The 14569-nt window shown below is 41.2% G+C and overlaps 1 protein-coding gene across 2 annotated transcripts in view; it reads right to left on the bottom strand.

Annotated features, from left to right (window-relative positions):
* The window catches only part of VSNL1 (visinin like 1), a 133928-nt gene that overhangs the window by 77952 nt on the left and 41407 nt on the right, over window positions 1–14569 (bottom strand). The gene's annotated exons all lie outside the window — the stretch shown is intronic.

Below are 14569 nucleotides of genomic sequence, written 5' to 3'. Positions count from 1 at the left end.
TTATTCACAGGTTTCTCTTTAATCTTACCTTAAACCCCTCCACCGATGCCAGTTCAATGATTGACAGACTTTACAATGTATGGCCCCAATCCTGCAAAGGCTTCCACATATGATTAACATTAAATTTGTCAGCAGTTCCACCGATGTACGTGGGACTTCCCACACGCATGAAGTTAATCATAGGCAGAAATCTTTGCAGGATCAGGGCCTGTAATACACCTCGCTCTTGAAATATGAAGTGCCCTGCAGTATATAGTGGGACTACTTTTTTCTTTTGATAATTTTAGGTCTTTTTTATGATATCCGCATTGACTAGTACAAATAATTCTCCCTCCTCCCACCTCATTTTTTACTTTCTTACTAATTTTTTTTAGATAATCATATTTTATCCCAATGTGCATTTTTGCAGTAATCAAGACAGTGGATGAATGACAGTGTTGCCATTTCCTGTCCTAGGCTCTTAGGGCTTGATCTCGCAAGCCCAGCTCACCTGAGCAATCCTCATTCACATAAGTAATCCCATTGTATGAAGGGGCAAAGCCCTTACAGAACCAGGACTGAGGAAAAGGAAAAGAGTGGTTAGTGCCCCAAACTGTGAGAGATGGGGAGGGGCTTCTCTGCAAAGGGTTCTGGGTAGGGCAGTCTTCATTAAAAGCCCTGGCTCCCTCCAAGCTAGAGAGTCAGAGTTAAAGGGTTGATGAGGAAGAGTCACCTGGAGCAGTGGTTTTCAGCAGATGCCCAGGGCCCCATAGAGGGCCTCAAGCAGGTTTCAGGGGTGCCTCCAAGCAGGGCTAGCATTAGACTTGTTGGGGCCCAGGCCAGAAAGCCGAAACACCACTGCCTGAGACTGAAGCCCAGGTCCCTGAGCCCCGCCACGGGGCTGAAGATGAAGCTTGAGCAATGTAGCTTTGTGATGGCCCCTGTGGCACGGGGCCCCATGTAATTGACCTGCTTGCTACCCACTAACAGCAGCTCTGGTTTTTATATGCAGAAAACCAGTTCTTGTGGCACAGGTGGGCCGTGAAGTTTTAAAAGCATATTGGGGGGCCTCAGAAAGAAAAGGGTTGAGAACCTCTGACCTGGAGGAACCTGGGCCTGCAATAAGGCACATGGAGTACTTCGAATGGGTAAATGGACTGACACTATCTTATGGAAAGACATTCTTTGTTGTTCTTTTGGGTTTTTCTATTTAAAATATTTTTTGGTACTTTTACTAATAGCCCCTGGACTGTATCATGCTGATTTTAGAAACCTTCCCTTATACTGTTAAGTCTTCCATTCCAGCTATACCCCAGCTCTTCACAGAACCATGTCTAGGGCACTTTCTATATGGTGTCTTAAACATCCCTGGTATCACATTCGAGTAACCTGTCAACCTCTGCTCAGGTTCTTCACAAGCCAGCCATCCACCCTTCACACCAACTGTAGCCAAAAAGCTGTCCAAACAAGTCAGCAGGATGCAGTTCAGAGAAGTTTAGCAAACAAAGTACCAAACATTCTTTTTTTTAAAAAAACAAACAAAAAAAACGAACAACAAGGGATATTTTTCCATAATAAAATGTCAGGCCATTTACCTGCCTAAAGTACTCCATGTGTCTCACAACGACGGAGATGACCCTTCCTCACCAGTCCTTCAACTCTAACTCTCTAGCTGGGAGAGAGCCAGGCATTTTACAAAGGGCTCCTGTACCTAGAACCCTTTGCAGAGAAGTCCTTACCATGTCTCTGGTTGATTGACAGTTTGGCTGACTCTTTTTCTCACTCCCAGTTCTATAAGGGATTCACCCCATCACACACACTGAATTCAAGTTAACCTGGTTAGCTGAGCACCTCCTGAACAGTGCTGAATGTCCTCAACCTCCGTGGACTTTCTTGGGTGTGGAAGGTGCTCCTCAGCTTGCAGAATCGGGTTCATGTTGTCTTTCATTCACAACCTTCTCCCATCTAAGTCAATAGCAAAACTTCCCTTTGTATGCAACAGAAAACCCACTGAAAATATAGGGCCTGATTCTCCACTCCCCTGTGCTTAGTGTAGTCATTTAAATCGGTGCAACACAGGATTAAACCATACCATTCTGATCTGATTGCCTTTAACACCTACTGTGCCCTCACTCTGCACAGGTGTAACTGGCAACACTAAATACAAGGCCCTAATCAGGTCCCTAATGTGAAGCATTGAAGAATATAATGTGGGGAAACAATCCTGAACTGGCGGAAGCATAGACAAGTCTTTTTCATCTATTGTGCCCAAGTTAATTTGAAGTCCAGAGATTAATTTAAATCTTGAAAAGGAATAAAAACAGACAGGAAAGAAGAATGGAAGTGGAGAAATATAATCATTAAGTGCTGTATAGTGAACATTCAGTAGATCATTTACATCCAATTATTGTCAATACTTGAGATATGAGCTGTATTTATAAACAAATACAGTTTGTTTATAAATAAAAGTCAGTTCTTTCTGTAATTTTTATATTGGCCCCTTTGTCATCTTCTACCAAAAATGTAAACATAATCTCCCTTAATCTCTCCTTGTGGGCCACATGTTCTAAACAGCAGTACTTGGGTTTCACTGTATATATTTTCTCCACTATTTTGCTAACAGGGTACTCAAAATTTCATGCGGTGCTTAGTTTTGTCCTGTGCACAGAAAGAAAGAATGTCTTCCCCGGACCGACACCTAGCACTTGTGTTTCTACATTCCAGTGTAGCACTCGCCTTTGGTGGCGGCTGTGCATTTCATATGCAAGTTCCGTTTTAAATCACCTGCCAACCCTTCCCCTCCCTCCCCATTTTAAAATCTTTTTTTTCCTGCAATATTGCTTTTAAACAAACTTTCCCCCCATTTTTAAATGTAGTCTCTTTCTCATCAAGTGAGCTACTCGTTATTCTGCCCATTTCCATCCCTTCCTCACAGCCTGCTTTATCTGGCCAGGTTCCCATAGCGTTAGCCTTCCCTCCTAGTTTTGCGTGGTTAGTGACTGTGACAGGTGTATCTCTTTGCACAAGTCTACTGAGTGATACTAGACATGGCACTAAAGCCTCTGGATCTCTGCTCAGTATCTCTTCCCAAGTTGTCACAGTTCTATTAATAATCTTTGTTTACAGCCCTTCCCATTCCATCATGTATCCATCAAGGGTGACCAGATGTCCTGATTTTATAGGGACAGTCCCCGTATTTGGGGCTTTTTCTTATATAGGCACCTATTACCCCCACCCCTTGTCCCAATTTTTCACACTTGCTATCTGGTCACCCTATATCCATCCCATAATAATTATATCCAAACCAGCTTGTCCCAGGAGCAAGTCATAACTGTCGGCAAGTCACTTTGCCAAGACAGCACAGGTTTCAGCAGCAGGAGCATTTTGGACACCCAGAAAAAGGGGCACAGTTTCAAAGGATTTACTGGGTGTGAAATAAGTGCTGTAAGTATGACCATGTAAAATAGTGCAACCAATAGGACAAAGTATTGTTAGCCAGGAATATCTCAAAGCCTTAGGGACAAATTCTGTCCTCTGTTGCACAACCACATTACGGTGTTGCACAGATGTAACTAAAGGCACAACTGGGCTCATAGTTTCTTCAGGTATTGCCAATATCTAGCAGACAGACCTGGTAAAACATGCTCTGCATTTGCTTCGTATGTAAAAATCGAAGCCCATTTTCAATCTCTCTGTTCTTTGTGAATTATAATAATCCTCATGTGGAACAACTATCGATTTATCCATTTTGTGTAGGCAAAAAAACCTAGTGCCCTTGCTTCTACTCTCATTTAAACCAGCATAAATCATCGAAGTTACACCAATTTAAACATGGGTAAGGGAGAGACAATAGTTCTAAATGTTTGTCAGTCAGACATATGTGTTCAGCTCGAGTGCACCTCTCATACATTGTACAGGGAACCTCAGAGTTATGAACACCTGAGGAACGGAGGTTGTTGGTAACTGAAATGTTCATAACTCTGAACAAAACGTTATGGTTGTTCTTTCAAAAGTTTACCACTGAACATTGATATAATACAGCTTTGAAGCTTTATTATGCAGAAGAAAAATGCTGCTTTTAACCATCTTAATTTAAACAAAACAAGCACAGAAACAGTTTCCTTACCTGGCCAAATCTTTTTTTTAAATCTTTCCCTTTATTTTTTTTAGTAGTTTACATTAAACACGTTATTGTATAGTATTTGCCTTTTTTTTTTTTAAATCTATGCTTCTGCCTGATTGCGGGCTTCTGGTTCCAAATGAGATGTATGGTTGACTGGTCAGTTTGTAACTCTAGTGTTCGTAACTCTGAGGTTCCACTGTATATGGCAAAGTTAATATATACAACTGCTTTTGTGATAGGTTGATAATGTGGATATTCCAAATGCTTTAATAGGGCAAGACTGAGCCTTTTGGTCAGAAAGTCATATATTCCTCAGAATATCTGGCCCAATATTGTCTTTGGATGCCCTCCTTTCCACAAAGCTTGTGAATTTATATTGAAAAAAATTATCTTAGGTTAATTTGACACAGTATATATTTAAAACCCTACACTGGCAAATCTAGTAGTAATACATTTTTCTCCTTGCCTCCAGTCCCAATTGTTTACAGACTGGCTATTTTACTTGTTTTTGTGTTTTAACCGGCCTGTTGATTTCCCTTGTTTTGTTTCTTTTTTGTCTTTTAAAAATAGTGCTATATTTTTCAGTCCCCAAGTACTTTACTTGTTTTCCAAGAGTTCTCAAAGATGCCTACCAATACGTATAACATCTTTTCTTATACTCATAAGGAGCCTAAAAAGAATGTTGTCTGGCTTCTTTCATTCGTCTATGTCATTTTTACTTGACTTATTAATTTGGATTCTTGATATTTCCATATCCTCATTTTTTTAATTTATAATTATATTTTTTCTAAAATGTATCCATTTATTTACATAGTCCCATTGATTCATATGGCACTTCAGATATATAAAGCGGACAAAATCCCTTCAGGAAATAGCATTCTTCTGTAAACCTCAACTCTATTTTCCAAGAAAAAATATTTTCTCAGTTATGTGGATATAATTATTGAAGTCGATGGAATTGCTCCAGATTTACACCTGTGCATTTGGGCAAACAATTGGCCCAACATATCTATCTATAATCTCTTCCATCATCATATTCACAGAAACAAAAGACTCCTTTCCTGTCTTTCTCTGTGATACATGGTCCTAGTATTTGCTCACCTGCTTGTTCCACTACAGATTGCCTGATCTGCCTCAAACACCTTTCAGCAGTCTTTGATGCATCTTGCCATATAATGTGAACCTCTCTGTGTATTGTGTTCATGCTAATTGCAATGAATAATTTAACAAAAACCTTTCATAAATGATGCTTTCTGTAAAACTTAACCAATATGTAAGGAAGCAATAATTTGGGACTGAAATCTTATGTATTTTCATTTATTTGTTAGTCCAGTTAAACATGGTACATTATTTGCTTTGCTCCATTTGATGCAGGGAACCAAACAAGTTGATCAATTCTGTCAGGTATAATCCTCTACTGTAATTATATCAACTCATTTTTTCCATCTCCTTTTCAACTTCTAGTTCTTTTATTAGCAAAATACATTTGAATTACAATCTGTGTTAAGACTCAATAGCATCATATGACTATCAAGTGAGCGCCGAGGCTTCTGGTTGCTGTACAGCCAACTAATTTTGGAAAGAAACCTATTATTCATAGATTTTTCTAGTTAACCATGAGATTTAGTTCAATCTTCTATGGTTTCTTTGCATCTCTTATTATTATGGAAGAGGTATAATCCATCCTTAGCAATGAATGTACTAGCTGCCAACACATTTAATTTTCTAAAATTAAAACATTTTACATTAAGCCACAACAATCATGGTTTACAAAACATGGGTTTTTTTCCCTCTGAAAATCTATTAATATGCATTAGGCAGAAACAGCAGAGCACAGCTGCACAACCGCTAAGTTCTTCAAGTAGGCAGAAGGTCACTCACTCACTATTAGAATCTTTTTGTGGAGCAAAATTTTTGTTTAATCTATTCATTTGCTTCCAAATCATTTTAGTATGTCAACATCCAAGCACTATTCTTCAAGTGCTGCATATTCTGGAGAATGGTACATCATCCTAAAAAAAATAATGTTTTGTTTCTAAGTAACATGCCTTGAACAAACATTTTTTAAACTTCTGTGTCAGCAAAATAAAAAAATCTACTTAATACAACCAGAGCAAAAAGCAAGACTTTCCTGGAGGGTTGGCAACCCTAAGTATTGTCCTGGAGTTGCCAGGAATTAAAGATTAATCTTTAATTAAAGATTGACATGATGAAACCTCCAGGAATACATCCAACCAAAACTGGCAACCCTATGTTGGTTAACACTTTCTTACATGATGAATCCCAGTGGGTCAAATTCTGATACCTTTACTCCTCCTGAGTAGTACCTTACTCCTTGAGCAGTGCCTTTGTGCCACATTGCAAACTTCTAGCAGACACTGAGAATGGAGTCGACATAGCTTAGGTCGACTTACTGCGGTGTCATCACCGCACTGAGTCGACAGGAGACACTCTCCCATCAACGTACATTATTCCTCTCATTCCCTGTGGCGTACCGGGGTCAACCAAAGAGTGCTCTGCCATTGATTTAACGGGTCTTCACTAGACCCACTAAACTGAGCCCCGGTGCATCAAAAGACAGAGTGTCGATCCTGCGGTAGCGTAGATATAACTTCAGATGAATATCCCCACTGCTCCTCACCATGAATGAGACAGTCACAATCTATTCCTTTGCTGTTCATATAAGTACACTTACTGTATCATTCATATATATAATATATAGATATATATATAAATAGAAAAATACTGAAGGCAAAAACACTGGGCAAGTGAAGAACTGTGGGCATAATCTGAAATAACAGACCAATTTTCTTGTTATTTTTTTTACTAAGCTGCTTAACAAATTCCCTGCCGTGCCCTGGTAATAACTACAACTCCTGACCAATCTCAGCATTGTTCCTTTCTCCTCAGGCTACTTCCGACACTGCCTTTCCTCTTACTAATGTCAGTATGAAGGATAGTTGGAAGCAAGACAAGGCTGTGAAACCAGCCTGGTGATTCATCCTTTCAAATATATTTCTTGTTCCACAGAAAAATAGAAATCTAGAGGCAGAACCTACCACACATAAACACCAAAAATCTTCTCCAGAGAACCCAGCCTGAGTAAGTAGCTGGGGGACTCTGTGAGTGAAATGCGAGAAGAATTCTCCCACCCAAACAATCATGCCGGAGTCTATGACTGGAGTGGCCTGTTCTGGCCACAGCCCTCTCCAGAACCATCCCTGCACAATACTCTCAGGGATACACTGCAGAGGGGTATGCACCTCCAGAATGGCCTCCCCAAACCCTGTCCCATGCCTTATACAGCAAAGTGATTCTGCTCCCCAAAGGTCCTCTGCACCCACAGGAGAGGAGACAGGATTTGTGCCATCATGGCCCGGAAGGGGAAGATTTATCAGAATAGTGCAGCTTTGCAGGGTGGAGGAAATTGCTGTATTCTTCCTTTTGGAAGATAGGGAGGAACCCCAATTGCCAGTTTTTCCCTTCACACGGCACTTTGGACATAACTGTATGATTTTAACCACATTTTTTCTTTCATTTGTGCCACACAGTGCAACTGAGGCTATAGCCCTTAATGAAAAATAAATAAATGGGGATTTTCAGTGTAATGCTATATTGAAGTTAATGGCAAGAAGGCACCATTTACTGCTAACGAAACGCACTTCACACACAAAGTGTGGAAAAAGGCTAGATTCTTATTTCTGTTACACCAGAGTAAATCCAGTGCAACTCCACTGACTTTATGCAGTTACTCCAGATTGATACTGGTTTCACCTGAGATCAGATCCTGGCTCAGTGTCTCTACCCACAATGGAAACGATCTCTTTACTTGGGGGGGAAATGGAAAGTTCTCACATTATAGAATGCTGTCATACACAATGAATTCCTAACTCGTTAAATGAATTAAATGATACAATTACTGAGTTGTTAAATAATAAACACAGATGGAGAGAGAAAGTAAGAGGTTTAGGCAAGCGGAAAGAGTTGTTTTCAGATGCTATTTGAAATGAGATGGACAATTGACTAGGTACTAAGATACAAAGCAGAGTGTTCCAAAGGGCAAGAGCTGCGGGGGAGAAAGCTCTAACAGCAGCAGTGGCCAGATTGTGTGAACTGATGCCTTTTCACACCAACTGTGTGCCCACACCTGACTAGTCCTTCCCCTCATTTCTGCTTATTTTGTTTCCTCTCCTCTTTTGGATGAGGTTTGGCACCTATGCAGGGGTGAAAGTAATATTCAATTCTTACCGGTACAGGGGCCCAGCTCTGGCCCCCTGGAAGGGGTGGGGCCTCAGGCAGAAGGGGCAGGGCTGGGGGTCAGCCTCCCTCAGCCAGCCCATCCGCGCTGCCTGGCCACACTGCCCGGGGCCCCAGCAGGGATTTAAAAGGGCCTGGGAGCAGTGGCTGGAGCCCTGGGCCCTTTAAATCACCGACCCCGGGGCAGCTGCCCCTTTTGCGCCCCCACGTTGGCGGCCCTTCTGGTAGGATTCCTACCAGCAGGGCCACCGATGGGGGATAGTAGGGGGGCAAAAGGGACAGTTTGAACATCAGCCGTGTACAGGCCAGTACCAGCTTCTTACCGGCACGCCATACTGGCCCGTACCGGCCCACTTTCTCCGCTGCATCTATAACAGATCTTTCAGATAGTTTAGTGGTATAAGGCTGGATGTCCATAAGGGATAATGGATAGACATGTTTTGTTTTGCTAATACTGACAGAAAATAACCATCTCAATATAGGAGACAAGCAGATCAGTGGCCTCATTTCTCCTCATGCCAAGTCGTTATTAGCTGCAGTGTTCTGTAGGCACTGGGTTGCTACAAGTTTTAAGGAGAGATTTGTTTTATCAGGATTAAGATGAATATTTCCTTATTTGGACTATTCTCTTCAACTCTGTCCTCATCCAGAATAAATGAAAACAGAACTTCAAAACACTTCCACCACCTATTGCTGTAATATGGGATTTATTCATATGCTAAATACCATGCAGCTGAACTTCAGTAATCATTAATCTGATTATTCAGACTGCTTCTCCCTCTCAGTACTCATTCATTTTGATCACTGTAACAAGTTTGCAATATGTTTCATGGCAAAGTTTCCAGTTTCCAGCTGATTTCTGTTGCAAGAGTTGTTGCTTTCAACAGAACACACTATCTCCCCCTACTTCAGTTCCCCTCAGTTACTGATAAGGAAGTCCACAATCTCCTGAATACATCAAGTTCAACTTGACCACTTAATGCAAGTTGGGTGACTGCAATGCCACTATTGATAAGCATTTCAAAGACTTGCTTTCCAGTGGGACGACCTGCACCATTTTAAAATCCTAAGAGATTCATCCCTATTCAAAATACCCTTTCTTGATGCTGAAATATTTGATAAGTATTGCTCAGTTAAAACTCCTCTTTGGAAAAGATGAGCAGTTCCAGCTATATTTGAACATCAATACCAGTCTCTGTGGGTTCCAGCCTTCCTTTGGAGTTGAGACGATATTTACCAGGGTTATAAACAATTTACTGCTGGTTTTAGATCCTGGTGACCTATGCATTTTAGCCATACCAGGCATCTCAGTGGTTTTGATACAACTGAGCATGGGTTGTTGCTCCAGTGACTAACGGTCATTGCTGCTGGGTCTGGAATTGTCCTCTAGTTCCAGTTGTGCCTGGAAGATAATGTTCAACTGATCTTGATGCACATTTGTGTAATCACCGAGAGATTAGACATATGATAACTTTCAAAGACCTAACCTGTCCCCCATGTTTAGCCCTATTGGTAAGATTATTTCACACTGTGGGGTAGAGCACAAACAGTGTACTGATGCCTCACAACTGTATCATTCTTGCTCTGGGATGCCTGCAAGTTTAGTCCAAAATGTTTGGATGCATCAGAACCACCTTCTCCTCCCCACATGAAACCAAATTCTTGTCAGCAGTAAGAGGTCATGGTTACGAAGATGCTCTTTTTCCTCGTGACCTGCATATTGAGGGTACATGCTTGGAGACAGTGAGCCGGATTTAAAATCTTGGCATCGCTTCTATGGAAAGCACGTCAGCAAGTTTTTTTTGTTTTCTCCCCACTGGTTATGCAATTTACAATGGCTGCTCCCATTTCTAAGCTGTGGCAATTTTACAAAAACAAAAACACATGCCTTCATGACCACCAGGTTTGATTGTTGTAATTTCCTCTTAATAGGAATTCCAGCAGTTCATCTGAATTGCTTGCATCACGCTTACTCACTAGATTGAACAATCGTGATTATTCCTGTGCTCCTTATACTTGATACATACAAAATAGCTAAATTACTTTAAATTGGCACTGTTGGTATTAACAGTTTAGATCTTGGCCACATTCAAGACTTCCTCTTTTAGCCTCATCCTGGCAGGTGGCTATGCTCAAACACCATATGACTTCTTATGACTATGCCTTTGAGTCTTAAATGAGTGAGTTCTGCTGTGATGAGCCCTATGGTGTGGACTTCACTCCTTCTTTACATCCATCTCAGCCTCTTCATCAGGGCTTTTAAACAATATCTAACCCCCCTTTTCTGTAAGTGTTTTAAGCACGCTGCTGGCCTCGTATTTATTACCTTCCTGCTCGAGTGCTTGTTTTTTTGATACAAACTCTAAAATGGTGGGCTTTATTAACCAACTATTTTATTGTGCTAATAATTTACAGTGTCCAGAGCACTTTAGCAGGAAGGAAAACGGGTGTAAGGGCAATAAAGCTACTCTACGACTACTGATACCCATGTAAATATTTATTCTTTTTTCACCACTCTATTTACAGTTACAAAGTGCAGATTTCCTTAAAGACAATCACAGAACCCAATATGTTAATTGTTAACATGACTTCAGCCTGTCATGAATTGATATGTACTGTGTTCCTGACACTAGTGGTTAACTGTTTTTCGAGGGCCTACTTGCTAGGGTATAATCTTGCCCCACTAGTTGATCATTCTCTCTCTACACTAGAAACTTAATTCAGGTAAGACTCAGTGTCAGAGAGCACTAGTTTATACAGCACAGGTTCTCTCTTATGGGATTGCTATTTACTTCAACCAAGGAAGGAAATGCATTAAGAGGCAAATTGAGTCTCTTTCTTCATGGGTGTGGAGGTTCCCTCTGCAGAAGAGCTAATGCAGTTATAGTGCACAAAGGAGGTGAAGACAAAGGATGAGGAAGGCATGGGAGTGCATACTCCCTACAGTGTGAAGCCCTGCTCAAGATGAGCTCCCTGAGTGGCAACACACAAGAGGTGGGAGAGGGCAGGAAAGTGCTATGGAAGGGCAGGGCCAGAGGGCTCCCGGAGCAGTCCTCCTACTCCCCCACAGGATGGGAAGCTGTACAAGAGTCTTAGGAGGCTCCTCCAGCCACTGAATTAGAGTAACTGCCATGGAATAGAGGTTTCAGCCCAGAAAGGAAGTTTCCTCCTATTCTAGGTACCTGTCCTCTGCCTAAGGCCAGGGGATGAGTTTGAGTGCTGGGCCTGAAAGACAAATTATGTAGGAGAAAAATCTAGGATACAATCTTAAAACAACAAAGAAAGATTCTATTAGAATGTGTCATGAACTTTTTGCAAAATTACAATTAGATTATGCATACTAAAACTTTTAAAAAGCACGATATAATCCAAAATCTGCTCCATGTGGAATTGTTACCCAACTATGCCCTTATCCATGCTGTCAAGGCAGTATGTTTGTGCACCCATATGCTGGGTGTAATGGCCTCACGCAATGATTTCCCTTAAGCTGCCCCTCCAAGGAGGACAAATAATTTGCAGGTTGACATGTATGTACATAGCATTACTGGGCCTCAAGGAGGACCAAATCCTGAAGCCCTTATTCAGTATTCACTCATTTAGTGCTACCTCACTGGGAATTTGCCTCAATACAGATGTTAGTAGAAACAGAGTACAGACTTTAGGATTTGATCATAGTAAATAGAGTGGAATCTTCTATTTTTATTCCTCCACTCTTTGCATCCCTTCACTAGTTTCTTCTTCTCCAGTGAATCCAACTACTTGTAGTCATCTTTAAGGCCCTTCACAGCCTATCCTTGACCTAGCTATCATCTCTTACATGGTATTGAGAGGTCGATTCCCACCCAAGTTCCTTAAATGAAGCTATCTATAATTGCCCATTTTTAATTTTTTCCAATAGGCAATTTTGGACTTTCTCCCATTCTGCCTTTCATGAATGACAGGAGCTCCCCACAAACATCTGTAAAGCCACCTTATTGTTCTCCCTTCTAAAAACACTTATCTGGCATGATGCGTACAAAAAACGCCCCCACAAATCCTTAATAATGGTAGGCAGCTGGTTTGCTGAAACCACTGATTTTCATACTCATCAGTCTCATCTCATTATTTTCCTGGGCTCCCCAATCTGTTTTGTTCACCTATAGCCTTATATGCAGGTTGCAAGCTCTTTGGGGACAGGGACTGTCTCTTTTGTTTGTACAGTGCCTAGCACAATGGGACTCCGGCCTCTAAGGGCAACAACATTAATTATTATCCACCAAAAATTTCCCTATGAGCGGTCTCATTATAATAGGAAAGGTTCAATCAGGCAAAAGATTATTCCTCATCCTGGGTGTAGCATCTGGGTCTCTTTTTGCTCACTGCAGTTACAGAGGGAGGGCACTAGTAGCTGCACTTATTGGTGCGAGAGGGTCTCTGCTAGACAGTATCTAAAGACACAGGGAAGCAGGGGTAGCAAGACAAGTCCAGAGCCTCTCCCTCTTTCTGCGGGGAATAGCTGCAGCAAGATTAGGGAGCAGGGATTCGCTCTTACTCTCACCTCCACTCACAGAATACTGGCAGCTTCTCTTCTCCCCCTCCCCCTCCACTTTGTCATGAGAGTTTTGCCTGATAAAGGCATGAGTAAAAAGGTGAGCAAGGACATCAGGATTTGTCTTAATTAACAGAGTTCCACCATAACTGAGATAATTACAAGCAGATTTCACTATTCTCAGTCTTGTATTTACATTCAATTATTCCATAAAAGAAAGAAAAAGACTGATTCTCATGGGATTAGCTGTCTTTGGGTCAAATTTATCACTGGTGTAACTGAGCGGATTTCAGCTGATGATTTTGACCCTTTGTGCTAAACAACCACACTAATGAAAACCATATGAATGTAGATGCAGCAGCTGTTAATGGAAGTGGTAAGTGTGAATATAGATTAAGGCTTATTTTTCTACTAAAACCCTTTTAAATCTAAATACAGCATCTGTGTTATTATGAATATTGCTTCCCTCAGTACAAAATCCACCCCGCACTTAGACCTCAGTCATCAGAACTTTCCCCTGTGGCTACTTTTGATGGTGCTCAATTAAATGCAGGAAAAAAAGCATTATCGAGATGACGAATACTAATTCTGCAGGATGAAACGAGTGGCTTAATGCTTTCAAGTCAGACATGGAGGGATGGTCAAAATTATTACTTGGCTAAGTAAGTCAACAACTGAATCATGCATCACTACTTATAACTCAAACAGAAAAAAATACTGAGATTTAACTTGTGGCAACATTAAATACAGAAGAAAAATAAAAGAGACTTGAAAACTTGTCTTTTTCATGGAGAAAGATGGGCAGGTAAATTGCTTCCTGGGAACTGGATAGCTCTTGGACTGGTAATAAAAGAGAAAGCCTTTCAGATCCAGGTTACTGCTTCACATTCCATCCAAGCCAGCAGTGACTGAAAGTTATTGTCATTTGTCAGTTCTTTGATGGTCTATGTGGGATAAGTTGCTGTTTTCTCAGTCCGATTCTAAATGGGAAGGTAGGTACCTATTTCACAACAGAGTGAAAGGATGGGCTTGTGGTTAAGGAACTAGGTGGAAATCTGGGTTCTGGAAAACTTTGCTTTGTCAGAGATTTACTGTGCTACTTTAAGCAAGTCAATTGATCTTTCTGGCCTTAGTTCCCCATCTGTAAAATGAGGGTAATAATACGTTCTGTGTCTGTTTTGTCTATTCACAGCTTTTAAGGACAGGGCTGCCTCTTACTATGCGTATGTACAGTGCCCAGAACAATGTGGCCCCATATCTTGGTTAAGGTCTATAATCTTAAATAATAATAACCACTGCACTAACTGGCACCCTTATTGGACATCTGGGCAAAGAGACCAATGTCAGATGGGCATGGAAACTAAATGAGCCTTTCACTGGGTCCCTATAGTTCAGAATTTAGGAACACTGATGGTGAAGCTTTCACTGGTGGTGCCTGTCCTACATCTTTTACATAGATACTGAACAGACTTCATTTTCTAGGACTACAATGTGGGTGAGGTAATATTTTTTATTGGATCAACTTCTGTTGGTGAGAGAGAGAAGCTTTCAAGCTACCCAGAGCTCTTCCTTAGGTCTGATAAAGGTACTCAGGCCTGGCCTACACGACAGAGTTAGGTCTATGTAAGGCAGCTTACATCGACCTAACTCTGTAAGCATCTACACTAAAATGTAGCTCCCAC

The sequence above is a fragment of the Gopherus flavomarginatus genome, chromosome 4, assembly GCF_025201925.1.
Source record: "Gopherus flavomarginatus isolate rGopFla2 chromosome 4, rGopFla2.mat.asm, whole genome shotgun sequence".
Lineage (NCBI taxonomy): Eukaryota > Metazoa > Chordata > Testudines > Testudinidae > Gopherus > Gopherus flavomarginatus.
Note: the sequence above shows the minus strand (reverse complement) of the source record. Positions and strands in the feature narration are given on the sequence as shown.